The 23,825-nt window shown below is 39.0% G+C and overlaps 1 protein-coding gene across 1 annotated transcript in view; it reads right to left on the reverse strand.

The window, feature by feature from the left end:
* The window catches only part of MAF (MAF bZIP transcription factor), a 329,438-nt gene that overhangs the window by 261,701 nt on the left and 43,912 nt on the right, over positions 1-23,825 (reverse strand). The window lies entirely within an intron of this gene.

Here is a 23,825-nt window from a genome sequence, read left to right on the forward strand (position 1 = left end):
TGGGTAAAGTGATAGTTCAGAGACCTTGAAAGCATTTAATCCCATTCTGACTTGGCAGAGCCAGCAGGAGAGAGATACACTAAAGCTGCCCTGGAGTAAACTCGAGAGGAGTCACGAGGGACGTGCAGGCCCCAGGAAATTTAAACAGAGGAGTGTAAGCCTGGTTACCATGCAATCCCGTACTAATGTAAAACGGATGCGCTTAGCCTCGCCAAGTAATGTTACATCCATAACGATTTGTTTATTACATAATATAATTATTTATATATGTTTATAGCAGGGAAGATCCACATAAACACACTAAAAAGCCATATATATTGCTTCTACGTATGCAATTCTTTAAGATTAGGTGACATCACATGATGTCATCATTGCAAATCCATAAAAGGGGTGGTCTTGTTAAAAAAAAAAGGGGTTAGTTACATCATCGTCATGTCCTCTCTTCGTGCGACCCACCCTCTAGCCCTCATTCCAATTTCAGAATGTTAGGAGGCGTGACATCATATTTTATCACAGGTCAACTTTGAAGGATGGCAACTGTTGAGACTAGGCACGATAATAGACACGGTAATATTCATAAAACAGCAAATGGTGGTAAATTAAAAGCAGAATTAGAACATTTAGGTCACAATAGCTGCTTCGGAAAAACCATTCCCTAAATGCTTGGCTATTTTGGCAAATCAGAGAAATCCCTGCCCTACAGACCAAACCTTACAACCTTATAACATTGACCCTCCCACGATTACTGGATTATACTTCTTAAATATCGGATTTTGGAGTTTACCCCCAAGCCTGTGTTCCCAAGTAACCCATTGCCCCGCTGTTAAAAATGATTCCCTTATGAATGATGCTTCTCTCTCACAAATGCAGAAACCTTACAAAAGAAGCATTTTATACTTTACATTTTTAAAATGCAATTTTGACAGTATTATATTAGGACAGGTTAAAGTTAGCATTGATGTTAATGCAGGCCTATGCTACCCATCTCCTTAACCCCTTAAGGACCAAACTTCTGGAATAAAAGGGAATCATGACGTGTCAGACATATCATGTGTCCTTAAGGGGTTAAAGGGGACATCTAGTGCCCCTGACTACGAATACATTTTGGGTTGATAAGTTGCTGTCTGAAGTACTTCAAAAGGACACTATAAGCACTCGGACCACTTTCGCGCATTTTGCACGTAGTGCTGAAATGTAAAACGTTGCAATTCCAGAGAAACATGCAATGTTTACATTGTAGCACTAAGTCTGCCTCCAGTGGCTAGAGTTGCTTCCTTTGGTCCGGTATCTGACACTGGACGTCCTCACGCTCAATGCTTGATTCAAGGCTTTCCTACGGGGTGGCCTAACACGGGCGATATTTGGCACGTACACATTAGCGCCCTCTCATTGCAGGATGTATGAGGGATGGAGCGTCGACCCAGCGCCGAGGGACATCAGCACTGGGATAAGCTGAGTAAACAAAAGGTTTTTAACCCTTTATTTAATGCAAAGCGGGGAGCAAGGGAGTGGGGAGGCAGGGGAAGCAATAGTGCCAGGAATACAGCTTTGTTTTCCTTGCACTATAATATCTCTTTAATGCAAAGCAGAGCAAGTCAGTAAGTTTCACTAGTCCGAAAGTTAGTGTAATGCAACAAGATGCTAGATTGCTTCTGAATTAATCAGCTGATTAAGCCAGATAAGCGAGAGGGCTTTCTGCAAGGTCCTGAACTGACAGAACAATAAGCGACAATCAACGTAATTTTCTCTTGTGACCCGTGACTAAAGGACTTCATTGTTTACCCGATAGCCTGTCCCCGGGTTGAATCCATTAATAGCCGCATTAATTGGACACCAACAGATAACTGCTTATGAAGGTTTTTTATATGTGAAAAATGGCAAATAAAGGGAACTTAATATGATCATTTGCAGGTAATTATCCATAAACCTCCGGGCTTGTTCAGTATGAGATAACAAACGGAATACTTTGTTTCTAGCGATGACAAAATAATTGGCTTTTATACCAGCCTCTAAGTCAGGGGTGGCTAAAAAGAAAATCTTAAAAAAATTAATTCATATTTAACTAAAACTCCTTTCATTACAGGCTGGCAGTGCATCATGGGTGTTGTAGTTCTTAAAAAGCTTGGGGACCTTTTGCCAAGTCCAGCTCTAAAGCATCTGCTTAATGAGAGAGTAGAGTCCCATGGGAGATGGAGCTTATAGTGAAAGTAGTCTAATGGAAATAAATAGAAAATACCATAATAACATTCACTTTGTCTCCCACACTTATGTTTGCACTTCTAGAGCCAGAGATAAGCGTTTCTGGATAGCAAGGGCTTTAAATACCTCCTAATGAAGGGCTCATTCTACACTTGTCCATAAAATAAATCAGCCAGTAAGTAGTATAAATGCCAACAGTTGATACTGGTGTGCGATTTAAGAATATCCACAGATTTCTATGGTCAACAATTGCATTGAAAGTGTGCATACTGCGCATGCCTGGCTCGCCTGGTACCGACCACCATTTGGGACTTGCCACATTGTAAACTGGACATACATTAAGAAAAAAGCGGACTCAACTGTCATAGCAACTTCACCGCAACATTGTAAAAAGGTTCGCCCAGTGCTTGCGCACTACACCTAAGATCATCTGAGCATGTTCTCTATAGTTTTTGAATTTTGCTAAATTTCACAGATATTTATTCAAAACCATACACACCCCGTTTATAGGCAAGGCTAAAGCTAGGAAACTAGGTATTCGTTTTTGCGAAACTCCTATTAATCCCATTATAACCTTTGTTAGCCAATATATCGTTAATGAGAAACGTTATTAGCAGTTGTGAAAGTGTTAAATAGGAAGGGCTGTGTCCGAGTGCAGTTATGATGCAATAATGAGATCGACCATCCAGTAGAGGCGTTTCCCTGTCCAAAATGGAGCATTTAAGCCTAGCACCCTACACACTGCTGCTAAAGGACTCTTGCATGGGCTAAATGCCCAGAACACTGTCTGTAGGTATTAGGATGAATTTACACTGTACTTCATACAGTCCACATTAGCAGAGCAAACCTGGGATGGTGGAACGGTAGCCAAAATTCAGGGCTGTCCTGTTAAATCCATGACCGTCGGGCATTATGTTTGGTGCTGCCCATAGGTAACACATGGGACCCGCTATGGACAGTACTTTCCATGTGCCTTAAAACTTTGGGCAGAACTAATTCAAACCATGGAAGCAATGCAAACAATCTAACATTATACAAAAAAAAAAAAAGAAAATATATAAAAACAAATATGTCATGTTATACTAAACAGACAGCTAACAAAGAATACACATAAAATATCAGCACACTTTAGAACAGACAGTTTGTTAGATCTTGTTTGTTAGAAATTGTTAAAGGGCCACTCCAGACCCCTGAAGAACTTTAACTTGCTGAAAAGATTTTTTGTGTGAAGAATGTTTTCTATTTTTTTCATTTCAGAAAAAGTGCCTTATTTAATAGAAAATGACACTTTTATAAATTATATAGGTTACACCCCCTGGCTTTTCAAGTAGACAACCGATCCATTTACTTCCTGGTTTGGTTAGATTATTTGCACTGAACTCAAGAGGCAGCAACTGCCCAGAGCATCTGCCTTACAAAGACTTATCATTGAGCTGCATTGGGAAGTCTGTGATTGGACAGCCACAAAAAGTCTGGGCAGGGTTCGAAGGGGAGGGACTGCAGAGGCAGCAGACAAGAGATCTGCAATTTTTGCAAGCTGTATTTAGATATAACCCCAATGAAAGAATGCATAATTAAATGCATGCACGTTTTCATTTGGAGTATGTCTACTAAACAATGATTTTAAAAAAAAATGTATTTGGGCAGTGGAGTGTCCCTTTAAAGCTAAAGAAATATTGAGCTTATCACTGAGTAGATCGCTGGTTTATTGCTGTATAGTATGTCCAACCACAGGCAAAGAAGTCTGGGAAATATACTTGAACAGCTATGAACCAAAGATATAACCCTGATTTAAACTCTTTATGCTTGATTGAAGTATCCAAATTTCCTATTACTACAAGTGGGCTGGAAAGACAGCTATTTACACTGAGCATGACGCACCTCTGGGCAGAGACATATTGTCCAATTCATTAAGGTGATTTGTTTTTGATTTTTTTTTTTCTTCATCTCGGGTTTAATAGCAAATCAATTGCAGGTTTGAAATGCCAACCTAAGAAATTGATATTCATTATCAAATTATCTACAGATGTGTGAAGTCACTATTCATTCCTATAATCGGCCTGCCTAATCTCCTTTCACATGGCTATAGAACAGACATTAGCTCGCTGCTAAGTGGAGAATCGCAATTTACACAGTCAGATGCCTATTGCTTGTAAGCACCACTGCGAACCGTCAGGAGAAAACAGTTTTTTTTTACGAAAGACAGCAAGTCTACGTAATGCTGGCAAGAGTACATTTATATATGCATGGAACAGAGAACGCTTTAAAGAGTTACAGACAAGCTTTTAACTCCTCGAGTTATAAATTAATATCACCCAGCAGCAAAAGGTTTTAGACGGAGAGACTAAAAGATATGTATGGATGCCTAGGGAGAACATTATGGAGAAATAACAGGGCTTGATGGGAAAGACAGCAAAACACAGTACATTCAGGACTATCCTCTATTTAAAATAATGCAAAGGGGTGGGGGCGGGGAGTTCAACTCAATACTGGGAAAGCCTGCACCGTCTTTATGGGGTTTTTAAACTGCAGAATGTTTGAAAAGGAGTAAGAAGGGAGGGGGCAATTGCCTATGCCAGGAATTCTACCCCCAGGCATGCGTCCACCTGTGCTTTGGGGCATCTCTTTCTAAGTAGATGTGCTGTTCAACAAATGGAATACCGGTAATTTAAACCCACACTATCACACCTCCCAAGTGTCCCTATTTAGGAGGGACAGTCCCTATTTTGGGTCCAAATCCATCTGACCTTCTTTTCTATCCTAATGTCCTTTTTTTTTTCTAGGAGCTCCATAGTGTTGGTGTGTCTGAGTGTATAATAGAGCTCCACAGCAATAATACTCACAGTAATGTGTCTGAACTACAATAAATGTGTTTAGAAAGCAATATGTGTAAACAAGACACATTGTTCCGGTTTTAAATTCCATTTTAGTTGTATAAGTTGTTAGGAAGTAACTTCATATTTCTCAGAATAGCCTCACTCCTGACCGGACCCCCACTCACACCCTTAAAATTAAAGAGTCCCTCTCTGTGTCCATTTAAAACGTTGGGAGGTTTGCAATATTACAATTAGAGTTTTAGGGGTGTAAAATGTTTTAGTTTGGTGAACTCATTGGGATTATTGAGCGCGCAGTACACTTGCAAAAATATATATTAGCCTAGCCTCTAACATATGGCAGGCTAATAAAGAGGCTACCAGCTAAAAGGACGATATGTACTATTTTTAGGTAAAACCTTTAGGGACTGTATTTGATCTGGGTTTTCTTTTTGGGGGGAAGAAACGTACTGAGCTACACCTCAACATTGTCAACAAACAGACTTCCAGCTACTGGTGACCCATTCAATTCACTAATGCATTATGTACAGTACATAAGGCATTAAGAACATATGCAAAATAAGTAAACCAGAAATAATCAAAAAGAAGCCAACATTTACTGTTCCTGCATATTTTTATGCTGTTCAGCTTATTCAATAAACTGTCACCAAACCAGGAATTTATATAGCTATGCTTACTCAATAAGCAGTACTGAGACCAACAGCTATTCTTCCATGGACATATGTCAAGACATCAAATACAGTTGTAACCAGAACAGCAAAGCATTGTTAGGTGGGGGGGAAAAAAGGATCAAGGGTAAACGTTATGGCCCCTCCTATATTAGACTTAAGCCCCTCCCAAAATGTATCCCTATCTCACGTCCTATGTCCAACCCTATACATAGTTGATGAATCACATTATGACAAACAGTGTTCAATTGAATTCAGAGTATTATATAAACCTATATTTATAAACTCTAACCACAACACTTACCCTATGCTGGCATTTCCTAATTAGGGTTCCGGGAGAACACAAATAGGGTTCCATCAAAACTTCTAAAAACAAAATGTCCGCGGGCGGCGAGGGAGCAGTGGGCAGTGATCTCCATGCTCAGCTCCCTCACGCGCATTGCAGTGATGCCGGAGCCGATGTTGATACACTATCTCAAAGGGTTCCACTGGAAAAAATAATTGGAAAGCCCTGGCCTATGCCCATAGCGCTGCGATAATCACAAATTAGGTCATTGGAGGTGTTATTGTTGATTGTCATTATTACAGGGGACATCTAAGGAAGCTTAAATCAGACCCAGGACCTTTCAGAACCACAGGCCTAGGCAATATGCTGCATCATCCTTTTATCAACCTCACGTTTTAATGAATTAAACCTAAATGGAAACTTGAAAGGCTCATGCAAGCTTGCTTTTTTGTCTGATACATAAATCAGAGGTCTGTTAGTTCCCTTCTTAGAAAGAACAATGTTTACTGTGTGTGGGTGGTGGTGGCTGGTCAGAGGAAGTTATTGGTTTACCGTATTATTGTCTATGGTCACCACAGAAGGCCATACTTAGCAGACCATAAAAGCAAAGTATCGCTTCTGTTTGTGGAGAATCTTTCCGCTAGCATTGTAGCACAGTCCTCCGATAAACCCCTCTCTCTCTTAAATACTTTTTTTGGCGAATGCAAAAGTTGCATTTATTACTTGTGTTTGAAAAAGAGTGACATAAAAAAATATAAAGTAAAAAAAAAAAAAAAAAAAAATTTCCCTTTAAATATTAAAACATAGGTGAAATGCAATGGCAATTTTCCCAGCCCTATTTTTTTTTACCACATCCCACAAACAATTGTGCCATTATGCTAGCAGCGTGAAGGGTTGCCCTTTATTTGCATATTTAACGGGTCTTGCGCAGAACAGCGTGGCTTTCAGGCACCCACAGTTAAGTAGGCCTGTTAGGTAAGTCTATTTTCATTGATCCTGCTCATTTCTGTGGAGCAACCAAAGCACTGGTCGTTTGTCAAACCGATACCAATGTTTCCATGCACTCCCATCCCCCCTCCCATCAAAAGCTTCAATGAAAATGTACAGATGTACTTCTCCCTGCCCTCCTAGGGACCCGGCTCATACCATTAGTTGATATTTAACATGGATGTACTGTTAGGTGAAGTGGTTGTATCGCGAAGAACATGATTTGCCCTGTTAATTGGTTCTCCTTTCAGATACAACCTTTCTTTTCTTCTGTGCCGACTGAGAGGGCTGTTAGAACATTAGGGCTGAGATAACGGAATGTTTAAAACAGCAAGTGCCAAATGATTGCTTGTAGTGTTTGAACTCTGGATGGAGGAGGGAAGGCACCAAAAAATTGGTTCATCTGTGTTATAAATCAAGTCTGGCTGTAGATTTCTAAAGCACTTTATTAACGGTACTTAATAAGCACCAAAACCACAGCATATTAACAGATTACGGACCTTTAGATCATGAGCTTCGCTTGGTTAGGATTCTAAATAACCTCTGGTTTCCTTTTAACATTTGTAATAGTGTGTTTCTTATCTGCTGTTCAATTTCCATTTGTAGCAACAATGTAAAAAATAAAACAATGCATCATATGCTAACTCACACTTTTAGGAGCTGCTGGTAATCAGCGTGGACAATATGATCCCTGTCTAAGGATATGTGTTGGTCGGCGGGTAGCAGTTTTTCTCCAGTAATGGATCAATATGCAGAGGTATAAAAAAAAAAGAAAGTGTCAATGGTACAGTATGTATATACTTTGTGTACGAGGTAGAAATAGGTATCCTACTCACACAGAGTAGAGCATAGACCTGCTCAGGTGATGTGGGACTCTGGTGGTATAATCCCTACCAAGGAGTCCATGTAGAAATTGGAGTGCATGTTCACTCTGCAATTAGTGAGAACTATTGTAAATAATATTGTATACATGAAAATGAGAATACAATTGTATTAAATAAATAACAATTGTAGAATAAAATGTATGACAATCATGTGTTGATGCAAACAGTTTGAGCAATGAAATGTACAAAAATGTAATGCATATAGATTTTTAAAGAAAAACCCAGAATGGCAGTCAGATTTATCCTTGAATCAAGCAGTTATTACCCTACATTGAAAGATTATATCCTTGAATATTCTGTCTTTGCAAGTATGCATCTAGTATGCATCTGGTTCTGTTCTGGCACAACGAGGGCAAACATTGTATCGGAACAGGTTTCTGCTTCCCCTTTTTATTATGCTGTCCGATGCAAATGCGGTTTCTGAAAACAATGATTGTCAGCAAGCCAAGATGGATGCATTTAATGCTATTTTTGCTAGGGAGGCTAGGGAGGCAGATCTAGCCATCCACACACCTGACAGCGTCCAGTAGCCGTAGCCATAGTCACTATTGCTATCTAGTTAGTTCTACCACTGAGGTTAGGGTTCTTTTACAATATACAATCTTGTTTAAGGGGTTTCTCTAGAGAAGGGGGAAAACTTTTTCAGAACAAATATAGGCGATAACTCCACCACTCATTTCATGGTAATTGCCCCCATAGTTGTTGATTTAGTAGTTATCGCAGTTTTAGCCATAAAACTTCAACATTACAATAAGGGAATTCAGTGAACACAATACAAAGTGGAGATGATGTAATATCTTCTTCACCTTCACGAGCCGTGGACAAGTGGATCAATCATCATCTTCGTCAATATAACTAACCTGATTAAAATGTGTTATAGGGTAAAACAAAAATTCAATAAAATAAAATTGCTCTATTAACCCTTAATAAGGGGGAAGATATTTTTGTAAATTAATAAATAAATAAATTACTGTAAGAGGAGAGAATAAAGGAAGCAGAATTCACTCATATAAACACCCAATTTCGTAGCCACTGTGCGCGACTCAAACAATCTGGATACTTTAACTAGCTTATGTAGGAACATAATGTATTCAGCGTGAACCAAAAAAACCCTCTTGCTGCTTCCCCGCTTCCTAATTTGATTGTAATTGTGTTTTTTCTGATACTTTGTGCATCTAGCTACATTAATATCCAGACTCATGCATAATAAAATGCCCTATCCAACCTAGTAAACATTCTCCTACAGGGAGCGAAGTAGAAAAGTAACAAATACATAAATAAAACACAAACAAAACAAAGAAGTTATCTAGATATTAGGTAAAAAAATAAATATTACTGATTTTATTGTTGCTGTATGCTCCTAACCCAGGATACGCACAGATTCTTTGTGTTGCTTTAAGCTTGGTATACCGTACTGCTCAACTGAGCTTTTGAAAAACTGATAGGGAAATAACACGAAAATGGTTTATTTTGTACAGAAACTGTTCTGTCCTCAAAAACTGCATTATCCTCCATCTAATAAATAAATACTTCTTAGTTCCTATTCTCTGGAATTTATACTTCTTGTGCAGACCTCGTTTTATTTCAAGACTACCATTTTAAAATAGAATATATATATATATATATATATATATATATATATATATATATATATATATATATATATATATATATATATATATATATATATATATATATATATATACACACACACACACAAAGAGATGTGGCTGCACTCACGGATATTCCTTTAAAACTTAACTTTTATTCGGTTCCATAAAACAGATCGACGTTTCAGTCCAACATGTGGACTTTCATCAGGATCCTGATGAAAGTCAACATGTTGGACTGAAACGTCGATCTGTTTTATGGAACCGAATAAAAGTTAAGTTTTAAAGGAATATCCGTGAGTGCAGCCACATCTCTTTGTATATATGGATAAACAGCCCTGGTATTGCACCCGTTTTTTTGGAAATTATTGGCAGCCTGAGTGCAAGGTATTGTACACATATATATATATATATATATATATATATATATATATATATATATATATAATCTCCTTTCAAAAGAAGAGGTTTTAAAAACCAAATATGTACCTCCCAGAACTGAAAGGGCGTGAGAAGGCACTGGTAGACTAGACTAGAATGGGAGACTAGAATGGGAGCATATCAGTCTATTGCTTATGTGCCCTGGCTAAATGGGCAGTGTGCCCAGGTAGCCTACCAAGGAAGCCCACATGTGATGCATTCTTGCATGTGCTGAAATACAACAGACGGAGTTATGACCTGAGGATCGTTGGGAATTCAAAATAATTATTCCAAAATATTCAAGTTGGCAAAAAAAAAAAAATCTATTTTGGCCTGAAATTAAAAATTCTCTTTGAATTCCATACATTTCACACTTTATTGAATGAGCCTGTTAAAATGATTACTCTTGTCTATGATGGATGCTCTGGAGAAGAGGGGGAACAAATGGCAGCTCCCATTAAACATGTGTTTAATCGCAGCGATCAACCATTCCAAAGTACGACCTTCACTGTTTATATTTCTGTTATTCTGCATCTCTTAGATGACAGAAGAAGAATAAAAGCTCAATTATTTTCCTTGCACGAAATGTTATCCTACTTCTATTAGCAGTATTAACCTGTGGATGACTGGTTGATGGGCAGCACAGAACTAGCCAACTGGTTGCGACGTTCGTGACAGCAAAGGCATACACAGACAAACAAAGTGACGACAAAATCCAAATCCCTTACAAAACCACAAGAAATTGCCATCCTCACTTTCACCAAAGATAAAAGTTGGGGGATAATACCCAAAGCGAGGAGCTAGATCTTATTTGTTTTTCTTTAAGAAAAGTTGGTGATACGTTCATTAGACTTAATTCCCATGTAACAAGAAAATGACAAAAGTAACCATAAATCATAGAATAGTTACTAATGCCTTCATTGCACTGTGGGTATAATGGGTGATCGAAAGACCATTTTCTCTCCATGTGTATGAACATATTATAAAAACCAAGTATTTAATAAATAACCCCAATTATTAAAAGTAAAATAAGATGCATGATGCACGAAAAACAAAATAAGAAAGAAAAAAAAATGTATAAAATTACACGCTACGAATAAAACTGTGCCCTGTGTTTTCTGCCCAAACCTCAGGAAGTATTAAGGAAATTCCACGCGTCAACTCCCCCTGGCAGCAAAACCTTTTTCATGTGTTGGTAACTTTCCTTGAGATTAAGGGAGTGTAATTTAAATAGAGACCCAGATTACTCCTCCATTAGGATACAGAAATTGATATATTCAGCCTGGGAATTTTATTGGCCATGTTTCCAAAGTCAAACGGACGGTTTGGCTGAAGAAAAACAAGAGTTGTATTTTTTTTCTTTTATTATTTTTTCTTTTTATGGGATGTCAATGTCTTATCTGTTATTTCAACATTTAGTTAGAATTTCGGGGAGTATGTTGCCCTTTTCGCGACCTGACATGTGACTAATATGATGCTAGCAAGCCAAAAAAATGCTGTGATCTATCTCCTACGCACTTAAGCCTAAGTACAAATGGCACAAAAATTAAACATGTATGCTTACATTTATTCTAGAGATTTAAATGCATTATATTTTTCAGAAAATCTGTGGTGCCTATTATATTCTTGCTCAATGGTTTTAGAGTTCAAAATGTCTTTGGCTTAGCCAATTAGCTGTCATGTATACTTTAGCATTGTCTCGAAATAGCATTGTGATTGGCCATAACACAACTCTCCGATTTTACATGGAGCGGTAATAGAGCTATAGATGACAGTTCATCACTTCAACACCAAAGGGTGAAATAAAATGGGTGGAGTATGATAAATCTGATTTATTTTATTTATTTTTTGCTATTTATTACTGTACCAAAGAATACAATTTTTCTAAAATTTACCAATAGAAGGAATGCACTCCATAGTGGTTTGGCATAACAACTGTAAATCTCACTTTCTGCTACATAGAACATGTTTTGCACAGTCCTACAATGGACAGGGCAGATACACAGGTAGCAGACCGGGTCAACTTAACATAGGGGCTATTAGAGCATCAGCTCTAGGCCTACGCTTTAAAATAGGCCCGATGCAGTTACAATATAAATATTCATTGTTTCCCCATTTCTTAATTAGACCACTTCATTTGGTCTCTACGTGGATTAAACTTCTGCTTTGTGTTTTTTTTATTTTTATTAATGGCTTTGCATTACTCAGCCTAGGAATCGGACTGATTGAGGAATTGCTGTTACACCGAAAGTAAAATTTCTACATTAAACAATCTTATAACAAATGGAACTCCCCTCTGCTACACTGTACAATGAATACAAAGAGCAGTCTTACATTAATCATTATCATGATGTCTAATTGCATCAGAACACGTGTATAACTAGCCCTTCCTAACTAAATATACAACTGTTGCTTCCCACGTTTTGTCATCCTTTCATATCAACTCTGTTTCACGGCTAATGCTGACTCCTTTAAACTGACACTATAGGCCCTATAACCATTTCATCTAATTGAATTGGTACTTTGCCTGGAGTCCCCTGGCATTGGCTATCCACCGGTGATAAACCATTTTCAAGAACTTTGACACTGAATAAGGCCTCCTGGACACCCCATTACTGGCGGTATGGCTAAGGACATTACACAGTTAATCCCAGCCATACCAACTGAGACCTGCAATGACAGCTGACACTCTTAGCCAATCACAGCCACCGATTGCTGCTCAGGCTAACATTTCCTCATTAGTCTGAGCAAGAGATGATAGGCTGCTGGTAACAATCCTTTAGCCCCAAAAAACGATTAACACGCAATGGAAGGATGGAGCCAGTAGACTCCAGAAACTACAAACACAAGATGAAGCCGTTGCAGTGCCAACAGTGTCCCTTTAACCTGGCAATGCCATGTTATGTCCCTCACAGGAAGAATAAATTGTTCTAAATCTTTATTTCATTGTTCCTAGGTGTGTATCACAAACCATGCACATAGCTGGGCCAGGCATGACCTAGAAATGGCAGACTCAACATTCCATGGTGAGGTGCTGATAACAAATGGCACTGATAGAAAAGGGCCAGGATCTAAGTCAGGCATGTAACTAGCACCTAATGGGCCCCAGTGCAAGAATAGAAAGGGCATACCCCTGTTGCTCCCCCCCAAGGAATGTGGTGGTTGGTTAAGTGTGATATTTATATGTGGAGTTGGCTGGTTGTGAGTGTGGGGCTGGCTGAGTGTGTGTGGAGTTGTCAGAAGATGATTGTGAAATTGGCTGAGTGAAATTTTGTGCAGGGTTTTTGAGTGTGTTAGTGTGTGTGGGTTGTGTGTGTGCAGGCCCGAACTGGCCATCGGGCGTATCCTGGGCAAATGCCCGGTGGGCCGAGGCCGGCAGGGGAGATCACCTGACAGCCCCTGCAGGGCCAGCGCTACCCGAGCGCCGGCCCTGCATAGTGCCTCCATGGGCCAGTGGGGAGATCAAAGATCTCCCTCACTGGCCCAGAGGCAGTTACAGGCGGCCGCCGGCTGAGGAGTGTGGGAGGGTGGAGAGGACCGGCAGAGCTCTAGCCAGCAGCTCCGCCGGGTCCTCCTGCAGGCTAGAGTTCACTCACCACTGGACCACAAGGGATGGCAACATGGTCCCCCTCATGGCAGCACGACTCCCCACCCCCCGGCAGAACGGCTCCTCCCCCCTGCCCTCCCAGGCTAAAGGTAAGAAGGGGGGATATAACTTTTTTTTTTAATTATTAATAAAAAATATATATTTAAATTTAAATAAAAAATACATTCACACTAACAGCCCCCTCACACACACAGCACTGAGAGAGGCACTGAGGGTAGTGGTGTTGTGGAGAGAGGCACTGAGGGTAGTGGTGTTGTGGAGAGAGGCATTGAGGCTAGTGGTGTTGTGGAAAGAGGCACTGAGGCTAGTAGTGTTGTGGAGAGAGGCACTGAGGCTAGTGGTGTTGTGGAGAGAGGCACTGAGGCTGGTGGTGTTGTGAAGAGAGGCACTGAGGCTGGTGGTGTTGTGGAGAGAGGCACTGAGGCTGGTGGTGTTGTGGAGAGAGGCATTGAGGCTAGTGGTGTTGTGGAGAGAGGCATTGAGGCTAGTGGTGTTGTGGAGTGAGGCACTGAGGCTAGTGGTGTTGCGGAGAGAGGCACTGAGGCTAGTGGTGTTGCGGAGAGAGGCACTGAGGCTAGTGGTGTTGTGGAGAGAGGCACTAAGGCTAGTGGTGTTGTGGAGAGAGGCTTGGAGACTATGGCGAGGCCTAATAGAAAGCAGTTGTTGTTGGGAGATTCCATCATAAGAGGTGTGGAGATGGACAATGGTGGTCTTGTGAGGTGTCTTCCCGGAGCTACTGCTCACAGAGACAGGAGACGCATCTTTAATATTGTTAAGCGAGCAAAGCAGGAAGGGGAATTGGATGTACTTGTCCATCCAGGGACAAATGACTTGGCTTGCAATGAGGTTTCAGAGGTTAAGGACGTTTTTAGTGTTTTTGCCAATGATCTACGGCAGGTTGTTTCCACACTGTCATTCTCTGAAGTTCTGCCTGTGCATAACACTCAGAACGACAGGCGGATGCGTATAAGGGACTTTAACTTGTGGCTTGGTGAATGGTGTCTGGAGCAAGGATTTGGCTTTATTTCTCATGGTAGCTCTGTTTGGAATGGAAATAAATTGTACAAAAAAGATGGTTTGCATCTTTCTCAAAAGGGAACAAATGTCCTCAGTGAGCAGTTCAGAGGCTTTGCTAGGATGTGTTTAAACTAGGTGGGGGGGGGGGCAAAAGGGTGATAAAACATAAATCCAATTGTCCCCCAAAACAAGGACAGAAGGTGCCTGTAGCAAGTGTGTCATGTCTACAAATGCTCGCAGTTTAGGGAATAAGATCCATGAACTTGTGGCAATAATGGCAACTGATCGTGTAGATTTAGTCGCTGTTACTGAGACATGGTATAATGAGAAAAATGACTGGGACATAGCAATACCAGGGTACTCTTTATATAGAAAATACAGGGAAGGCAGGAAAGGGGAGGGGTGGCCCTGTATGTGAAGGATAGAATAAAATCTAGCCTAATAATAGTTAGTGAGGCGAACATAGAGTCCGTTTGGGTTACGTTAGAATTTGGTAATCAGACAGTAACTCGTGTAGGTGTGATTTATAGATCCCCAGGACAAATTGAAGAGTTAGATAATCTACTAGTTGAGGAAATAGCTAAAATGACAATGAAGGGAGAAGTTATCATCATGGGTGACTTTAATCTTCCTGATGTGAATTGGAAAACAAAAATAGCTGCTTGTGCCAGGAGCACACATATTCTAAACTCCCTACTGGGATTGTCTTTAAAACAAGTCGTTGAGGAGCCAACTCGTAAAGAGGCCATACTAGATTTAGTGTTAACAAATGGAGATTTCGTATCTGATATTACTGTAGGTGAAAGTTTAGGATCCAGTGATCATCAGTCAGTGTGGTTTAATATAAGAACAGTAACTAAGTCACACCACACAAAAACAAAAGTTTTAGACTTTAGAAAAACAGACTTTTCTAAAATTAGAATATGTGTAAAGGAGTCATTATCAGACTGGAGCAATTTAAATGGAGTCCAAGAGAAATGGGATTATTCAAAAGTTGCACTACTGAAGGCAAAAGAAAATTGCATTAGGCTTGTCAGTAAAAGCAAAAAATTCAAGAAACCACTGTGGTACTCCGCAGATGTGGCCGAAATAGTAAAAAACTAAAAGTTAGCATTTAGTAATTATAAAAAAAAAACAGAGTGAGGAAGACAGAATGATCTATGAGATTAGGCAGAAAGAGGCTAAGCAAGTTATAAGAGCTTCCAAATCACACACAGAAGAGAAAATAGCACAGTCAGTAAAAAAGAGGGACAAAACTTTTTTTAGATACATAAATGAGAAAAGAAAAGTAAAACAAGGATTAGTTAGATTAAAAACAAAAGAAGGAAGGTATGTAGAAGAGGATAAAGGTCTAGCTGACTGCCTCAATGAATATTTTTGTTTGGTATTTACAGATGAAAATGAAGGAAAGGGACCTCAGTTAAGAAAAAGGATAAATTAGTCATTCATTACACGTGAGTAAACAGAGGAAGAGGTTCTATTTCAACTGTCAAAAGTAAAGACAAATTGGTCAATGTTACCTGATGGAATACACCCAAAGCTATTAAAAGAGTTTAGTGGTGTACTAGCAAAACCATTAACAGATTTATTTAACCAATCATTGATAACAGGAGTAGTCCCAGAAGATTGGAAGTTGGCGAATGTTGTGCCCATTCACAAGAAAGGTAATAGGGAGGAGTCGGGCAACTATAGGCCAGTAAGCCTTACTTCAGTAGTGGAGAAAGTGATGGAAACCATGTTAAAGGATAGGATTGTTGAACATCTAAAAACACATGGATTTCAAGATCAGAGACAACATGGGTTTACTTCAGGGAGATCATGCCAAACTAATCTTATTGATTTTTCTGATTGGGTAACTAAAATTATAGATCAGGGTGGTGCAGTAGACATTGCTTACCTAGAAGGCTTATCAATAAACTGCAATCTTTAAGTTTGGATTCCAATATTGTTGAATGGGTAAGGCAGTGGCTGAGTGACAGGCAACAGAGGGGTGTAGTCAATGGAGTATATTCGAAGCTTGGGCTTGTCACCAGTGTGGTACCTCGGGGATCTGTACTTGGACCCATTCTCTTTAATATTTTTATTAGTGATATTGCAGAAGGTCTTGATGGTAAGGTATGTCTTTTTGCTGATGATACATGTAACACGGTTGATGTTCCAGGAGGGATAAGCCAAATGGCTAATGATTTAGGTAAACTAGAAAAATGGTCAGAGTTGTGGCAACTGACATTTAATGTGGATAAGTGCAAGATAATGCATCTTGGATGTAAAAACCCAAGGGCAGAGTACAGAATATTTGATAGAGTCCTAACCTCAACATCTGAGGAAAGGGATTTAGGGGTGATTATTTCTGATGACTTAAAGGTAGGCAGACAATGTAATAGAGCAGCAGGAAATGCTAGCAGAATGTTTGGTTGTATAGGGAGAGGTATAAGCAGTAGAAAGAGGGAAGTGCTCATGCCATTGTACAGAACACTGGTGAGACCTCACTTGGAGTATTGTACGCAGTACTGGAGACCGTATCTTCAGAAGGATATTGATACCTTAGAGAGAGTTCAGAGCAGGGCTACTAAACTGGTTCATAGATTGCAGGATAAAACTTACCAGGAAAGGTTAAAGGATCTTAACATGTATAGCTTGGAGGAAAGATGAGACGGGGGGATATGATAGAAACATTTAAATACATAAAGGGAATCAACACAGTAAAGGAGGAGACTATATTTAAAAGAAGAAAAACTACCACAACAAGGGGACATAGTCTTAAATTAGAGGGGCAAAGGTTTAAAAATAATATCCGCAAGTATTACTTTACTGAGAGGGTAGTGGATGCATGGAATAGCCTTCCAGCTGAAGTGGTATAGGTTAACACAGTAAAAGAGTTTAAGCATGCGTGGGATAGGCATAAGGCTATCCTAACTATAAGATAAAGCCAGGGACTAATGAAAGTATTTAGAAAATTGGGCAGACTAGATGGGCCGAATGGTTCTTATCTGCCGTCACATTCTATGTTATGTTTCTATGTGCTGTCATTAGCATCTAGGAGCAATGACTTTTAAGGAAACTACACATTAGAAAATAAAGTTTAATTTTAAACTGTAATTAAGCAGATTGGTAGTTATAGAATGTATGCCAAATGTTCATATTGATAAGAAATCGGCCATCATTTATGAGGATTTGGTATATGTAGGCGATTTCACAGTCCCTAACACCGCCAAAAAAAGGCAAAGTATCCAAGCACAACTCCCACAAAGTTTTTTGCTTTGGTGCCCACGGACAGAAGAGATTCAATTATGAACTTTTACAGTCTTGGTCAGGGGTAGGCAACCTTCGGCTCTACAGATGTTTTGGACTACATCTCCCATAATGCTTTAACAGCCATATTGCTGGCAAAGCATCAAGGGAGATGTAGTCCACAACATCTGTAGAGCCGAAGGTTGCCTACCCCTGGTCTTGGTCCTCTGATTGGTGTCCTGAGTAGCAGTTATGTTTTTGAATGTTTTGTTATTAGTTGTCATGGTCTATTGCTGGGAATACAGAATATTTCCACTCCGATAGAGATAGATAGATAGATAGATAGATAGATAGATAGAGAGAGAGAGAGAGAGAGAGAGAGAGAGAGAGAGAGAGAGAGAGAGAGACACACACACACACACACACACACAAATACTTAATGAGTTTACCAGCACTACTGGACTTTCATTAGGATAATTAAAAGTAAAAGTGTAGTGCGCACAGCCACAACCACGTGATGTCATCACACATCACAACAAGGCCTGTAGGCACATAAAGGGGTGCGGTTATCCACACGCATGCACAGTGAGGCCATGGACACGCCAGCGATATTAAACACTGGGTTGGTAAGTGTATTATTTTTCTTTTCGTCGATAGAAGAAAAAAAAAAAAAGCTTTCAAAATTTTTACATTTAATTGTCCTGATGAAAGTTTTCTTATATGGAACTGAAACACTGACATTCATTTTTATGAAGAATAAAGTGTTTAAAAACTATCAAGGAGTCAGGGAGTGGATAGTAAGTATTTGTATATAGATTTGCCAATACCAAGCACCAGGCAAAGGCAAAACAATTAGCTTTGAACTTTCTATATGTGTGTGTGTGTGTGTGTATATATATATATATTTATTTAAAATCATTTTTTGTTAACGTAATCACTCCTGCATGCATGATGATGTCATCTGTACAGTCATTCCCTGTAATGGAAAGGTAGTTATGCATAAATTAACCCTGTGTATTCTGTGGGCCCTAATCTCCGGCAGAACTGAAGTTTATATATGCTGAACTTTCCAAGATTAACGGGAGTCTCAATACTGAGCAGCACATCCCACCATTGTGATGACGGCATTTGAAACAGCTGCCACCTAGGACACAATATAACTCCTACTAACCTCAGACAGTACTGGGTCTTTACAGTAAAGTCCTCCCCTTAACCTCTACACTACAACGAAGCTTTGACCCCTATACTGTCCTAACACCAACCATTAACCCCAACACTAACCTAAAAATATGATGTTTTATGAAAGATACACTATGATAAAAATATGATGAAATATAAATGATACAGTATGACAAATGTGTATTAGGTTAATATAATGCCTTCTCTTAATTCTAAAGACCCTCAATCTCACGGTTTAGTTCTCCAGAACCCCTCTCAATTGCATATTTTTCCCATAATACACACTACACCATTATATATAATTGTTTGATAATTCCTTTGTTTATTTTATTGTTTATTTTATACCCCCTCCCCCCCTCCCCCCACAGATTCTTACACCATAATTTTAAGGGATGATCCAGAGAGCAGATGGAAGAACCCTTGAATTTAAACCTTGTTAATACAAAATGAATACAGAACTAAAACACAAACTAGCTTTGAATATTATTAACATTTTTCCCCCAGTTTACAACTATAGCAACATTTCATCCATTAATTTCTCATTTAGATTTTTACAGAATGTGGTCTTTAATACAAAGTATTTTAAGTTCATATCATTTGTGTTTATTAGTGAACAGATTGGGTATTTAAAAATAAAAAAAAAAACACTAACAAACCTCAAACCACTATATCCTAAGGCAATCATTTTACTACCGTTCTAAGTATTATAATGATGGGATAATAGTGTCCTGTTAACCGACCCTTCTAGGCCCTCCTGTGCAGACTATTGAATTGTGAGCAAGGACAAAGTAAAAACATAAATAAAGAAATGCGGACATCACACCGTGTTTAAAGATGATATTTATCCAGGCAACATGTCAATTCACAAAATAAAAAATTATTTGTAAAAACTAACCTTTAGCGGAGGCGAATGTGCAGAAACCCTATAGACGACGATTCTAGGATTCACAGTTATAAGAAATATTTATTGCTGAAAGCAAGTATCGTGTGGCCACATAAAGCTCTTAAGGTAATGGATGAGACAGCAGAAAGGTTTACAAATTTCTGGGTAAGTTTCTTTTAACAGTAAAATGACAAACACAAACATGTAAATATTGTAACGGCGTTCGTCTGCACACCAACAGAAATCCCCGTTCATCTGTAGGCAACTACAACAGCATGATTATGAAAATGTATCGTACATGACACGTGGCGGTTCTCCTGGGTTTGAAAATTGGTTTTATTTTGCCATTTGATTTTCACGTTTCATTCATTGCTTGATTTTTCTATTCACAATGAGATTCATAGATCAATTTGTTTACAGATATGATTGAAATACACGGAGAAAGCTATTTTTAAATACAGCGATTTCGCTGCAAAGGTGTAAAACCGTTAATAAAATGTGTAAAATCCGTAACAGCAAACACAAATGTGTGTAAGCCACAGCAAAGATTCATTACATTTAATGGAAAAAACTTCATGATGCAGTGGGAGACTTTTACGTGTATTGAATAAATAGTCATCGGACGTCTTGGATCTAGAGAGGTACAGCAAGGGAAAGACTCATGGAAAAGGGATGAAAACATGAACAGCTTAGTTTTGACCATAACGAATATTATTCTCAAAATAAGCTGGCGGTAATAGCAATTGTTACCCAAAACTTCCAAGAGCTCTTTAGGTTACTTAGCCCTGATATCACGGACTTGCGTAAGCAATGCCTTCCTATCATTGGTCCATCCTACGATTGTCTTTTTTGCACAGTCTGTCCACCGTATCCTTGATTGTTATAAGAATCTGCTTGTTATGCCTGTTCTATTAAAAAAAATGTCAAAAAGAAACTACCATGAGAACCCATCTGCAAAAACTACAGGAACGAACTGCAAAACTTGATATATTTTCTGCACTAGGGGCTTGGAAACTAGTGGTCAAAACCTACAAATGAACTTGGATTTATGGATGATCTCTTTGTACTTCAAAAGGGACATCATTAAAACCTGTTCATTTGGTAGTTCATGCAGAATGGTGTGGGACCAGAAGAAGAATGATGGACTACAAAATCATTGGTCTGTGAATAGAGTATGGATTTCTGAGGTTTGGAGGTGTTGTACCAAAAAAGCAGCCAAATAGTAAGAGGTATCCTCCTATACTGTAAAACAATGTCTCAGAAATGTATTGTTATATAACGTCGAACAGGGCAATGAGGTCACTGTGAAGCCAAGAAGAGGAAGCCGTAGATTTAAGCAGAGGTAGTCTTTGACTTTCAATGCACCCATCATATTCCTTCGACACGGTGTGTATTTCATACTCTTAAATTAGTTTTCAGTAAAACTCCATCCCCAGTCTTCAAATTATGTAAATTGTGTTGTGTATACACCTTTTATTATTTTGTTATATAGTGATAGTCTTACGTAGAGTGTGCTATAATTATGTATCCATTATAATGCTAATACAGATAGGTTTTGTTCACATTTTCTTTTAAAATTAAGCAACTTTTTACATTCATCATTTACAAAAACCATGGAAAACATGGAAGCTTCCAATGTATTTTGTTTATTTTATTCTTTTAACCCCCCCCCCCCCCCAAAAAAAAAAAAAAAAAAAAAACCACTGTTTCTAGAACAGAAAGATTATAGTGTGGGAGTATTAACATCAGACATTTAGGTCATTTTGGGTGGCAAAAAAAACCCAAATATACAAAAATGGGACATGAATGGGACAGTATCATGTTAAAGATTAAAGTGGATTGAAGAATATTGAACTTCTAGTTGGACCCAAGAAATGTAGTTGAATTACTGCAACACTATAGGCACTTAGACCATTTCAGCTCAATTATGTGGTCTGGGTGCCAGGTCCCTCTAGTTTTAACCCTGCAGTTGAAACTGCTATGTTTACATTGAGGGTTAATCCAGCCTCTAGTGGCTGTCTCACTGACAGCTGCTAGAGGAGCTTCCGCGATTCTCACTGTGAAATCACAGTGAGAAGACGCTGGATGTCCATAAGAAAGCATTGAGTAATGCTTACATGTGGGCTTTTTGAATGCGTGCACGCGCGCAGCTCTTGCCACGCATGCGCATTCAGATCTGACATCGGCAGGGGGTGGAGAGTTCCCCAGCACAGAGGGAGCCCGGCGCTGGAGAAAGGTAAGTGGCTGAAGGGGTTTCAACCCATTCAGCCCAGTGGGATGGGGCTATTCAGTGGTTGAGGGGGGACCTAATGACACTAAAGTGCCAGGAAAACTAGTTTGTTTTCCTGGCACTATAGTGCTCCTTTAAGTTTTATAGGATCTGTGTGGAATTACTAGGAGGAAGTGTACAGGTAACAAATAATATGGCCTTAATGGAGCACCCTTTGGTTATCAGTTGACCATGCTTGGCCACGTAGTCTAGCCTTCACAGTTCTTAGTTTTGACTAGTACATTATTTCTATTAATAGTTGTTTGACAACAGTAAGCTACAGGACTACTACACTCTGACAAATCCAGCTGTAAAACTGTCCTAGGGTACCTCCAAATAACGGAAAAGAGAAAGCCATTTGGCTGTAGTTTAAATATATGCTTGCCGTAATGGTGCAATTCTACTTTATTTAGTGAATGGAGCATTTGAACATTAAATAGCATACTTGTAGATAGCATTTAATGGTGATACTGCAGCTACTAGGATATTCTTACTTGTGCTACTTTATTTCAAAACACAATTGTAACAAAGTTTTCTGAGGCATTCCATGCAGGCCCACCGAGACTTCTGCCAGTGTTAAGGCTTTGGTGGCTGTAACCCAACCTGGCATCAGGCCCTTGCCCCCGTGATGATCAAATCAGATGATGGAAGAAATGAGAGGTGGACAAGGGACAGGCGGTATTTGTGAGAATGAAGGGAAACAGGAAGTGATGCAGGAACAGGAATGGAGTCAAGAAAGATGGAGTTGTTGGGGAAGAACAGATCTGTATCCAGAGACTCGAATACTACCCTGAAGTCATGGAACTCAAATGTTAAGTTCAAATTTACAGTTTGCAACTACTGGTTAATTAGAGGTAAAGTGAGACTGAGCGTGATTTTAGAAAAGCGGTTTCAATGTGAATATTGGCAGAATTGTTTTAGAGATATCTAGCAGTCTTGGAAGTCACTAAAACATTGAATATCAGAAAATGCTAAGAGAAATATCTGGATAAAAATGTAATGTTAAATATGAGCTGAATGTGATACACAAGGAGAGAATAATTCAACAATTCTAGGTTTATTCAACTGAGCCTGTTCACTAAAGGGACACTATCATAACACCACTTTATTATCATTTTTCATAAAAGTGCAAAGTGTAGTCTAAATTGCTGTATTGCCATTGTTCCATTTAGATTCCAAAAATAATAAAAAAATAAATAAATGAAAACTTCAATGTGGAACTTCCACTAGAAATATTATATCTATAATTAAAACATTGTAAACATGATTTACCATCCACACACAGACCTCAGAGGAAAAGCAATACAATGAGATTGAGTGGTATAGACAGGGATGATTGCCACAAATCGCACTCACCTGTTGCCAAAACAGTCCAGAATGCATCTTCAATTCACAGATATAGAGATGGAAGGAGACAGTGCTTAAGGTACCTTATATTTTATACAACCTGGGTGACGTTTTGGCTCCCACAAACCTTTTTCAAGCCTTGCTTGTGAGAGCAAAGATGACAAGTACCTTAAACACCCTTTGAGTGCCTGATTTGTATGCCGGTTTTTAAACAGAGGGCAAGAATACATTTATCATAGGATTAGGCAACAGTAAGTAAATGACTATAATATGAAAATATGGGTTAATTGAACACGCAGTGAACGGTGGTGAATTGAAAGCTGAATTGAAAAGGTTATAGCATCCAAGTTGGATATTTGATATTTACAAGTGTATGTTTTGGCAAATCAGGTTTTCAAATCACG

This window comes from Pelobates fuscus, chromosome 12, assembly GCF_036172605.1.
Source record: "Pelobates fuscus isolate aPelFus1 chromosome 12, aPelFus1.pri, whole genome shotgun sequence".
Classification (NCBI taxonomy): Eukaryota; Metazoa; Chordata; class Amphibia; order Anura; family Pelobatidae; genus Pelobates; species Pelobates fuscus.